This window comes from Scyliorhinus canicula, chromosome 11, assembly GCF_902713615.1.
Source record: "Scyliorhinus canicula chromosome 11, sScyCan1.1, whole genome shotgun sequence".
In the NCBI taxonomy this organism is placed as follows: domain Eukaryota; kingdom Metazoa; phylum Chordata; class Chondrichthyes; order Carcharhiniformes; family Scyliorhinidae; genus Scyliorhinus; species Scyliorhinus canicula.
This window is the reverse complement of record NC_052156.1, coordinates 145,405,117-145,407,049: the sequence shown is the minus strand read 5'-3', so window position 1 is coordinate 145,407,049 and position 1,933 is coordinate 145,405,117.

Below are 1,933 nucleotides of genomic sequence, written 5' to 3'. Positions count from 1 at the left end.
GGGGTACGGGTCTGTCACTGTATAACACTGGGGTACAGTACTGGTTATGGGTCGGCATCATGTATAACCTGGGGTACAGTACTGGTGGGTACGGTCTGTCTACTGTATAACACTGGGGTACAGTACTAGGTGGGTACGGGTCTGTCACTGTATAACACTGGGGGTGCAGTACTGGGTGGGTACGGGTCTGGTCACTGTATAAACTGGGGTCAGCACTGGTTATGGGTTGGTCACTGTATAACACTGGGGTACAGTATGGTGGGTACGGGTTGGTCATGTATAACACTGGGTACAGTACTGTGGGTACGGTCTGTTACTGTATAACACTGGGGTACAGTACTGGTTGGCCGGTCGTTACTATAACACTGGGGTACAGTACTGGTATGGGTCGGTCACTGTATCAACTGGAGTACAGCACTGGTTATGGGTCGGTCACTGGTATAACTGGGGGTACAGCACGGTTATGGGTCGGTCACTGTATAACACTGGAGTACAGCAATGGTTATGGTCGGTCACTGTATAACATGGAGTACAGACTGGTTATGGGTCGGTCACTGTAGAACACTTGTGGTACATCACTGGGGTTATGGGTCGGTCACTGTATACACTGGGGGTACAGTACTGCATTCATTGTTTTGAAATAAAGTTAGTGCTTCACAAGTCTCACCGTAATGGCAACCGGTAGCCCAATAAAGGTTGTCTCTCTCTCTCTCTGCTGGGAAGTGGCTGTTAGCCTAACCCTGTCTTTTGCCTTGGTCTTTATCAGATGCACACACAACTGTGCAAGTACACAGTGGCAATATAAAAAATATTAGTGATTCAACATCGTCCTGGTGCTGTGAGGGGGAATGTTGAACAGCTCCAGGCACCCGGGTTCAGTTCCCACCTTGGGTGACTTTGTGCGGAGTCAGCACGCTGTCCCCGTGTCTGCGTGGGTTTCCTCGGGTGCTGGTTTCCTCCCACAGTCCAAAGATCTGCAGGTTAGGTGGATTGGACATACTAAATTGCTCCATCGGATGAGGTTACAGAGCAGGGATTGGGCCGAGGTTGGGTGGTCTTTCACAGCATGAGTGCAGATTCGATGGCGAATGGCTCCTTTCTGTACTGTAGGATTCTATGATCCTCATTAAATTATCCAACAAATAAATCTCGGTGCTGAGAAATGCAACACGTTTTTTACAACTGTCCCAATACTGCGGGCAATGCTGCCCATAAGTCAGATGTAGAGTAAAGCTCCTTCTGCACTGTCCCACCAATAACATTTCGGGCAAGAATCAGATACAGTTAGGGTCGAGTTTTCTCTACATTCACTCTTTACAGTTCATAATCCAGCTGAAAATCAAGCTGAGTATGGAAGGACTGAGCTGGTTTAAGGAAGGAAATAAGAGGGGCGAAGAGGGCGTGTGGGGAAAATAATAGTGGTTAATATAAAACAGACTCCAAAAGTATTATAAATACAAACAGTACAAACAGTAAAAAATTCAAGTTTGCGGCGAGTAGGGACCACAAAGGAAATGTTGTTGTGGAGATAGAGGACCTGACTGGGGTAATAAATGAGTGGGTTTATCTGTCCTCACTAGAGAAGAGGATAATAAGGTAAGGCCATGAGAAAGCAGAGCAGGACTAGGCCATATTGTCAAAAGCAAAATACTGCAACGGCTCACGGCCCAGCAGCACCTGTGGGTTAACCTTTCAGATAGATGACCTGTCATCAGAATCATATTGCCTTGGAGACTGCTCCACCATACAACAGATTATAGCTGACCCCACTCCCCATCCCTTGATTTTCCTAGCGTCCAAAATCTACCAATTTCAGCTTTGAGCATATGGAACGATTACACCTCTGCAGTGGAGAATGCCAAAGATTCCTAATTGTCCTGAGAAAAGACATTCCTCCTCAAATCTGTCTTAAATTATCAATCCTTTATCCTGA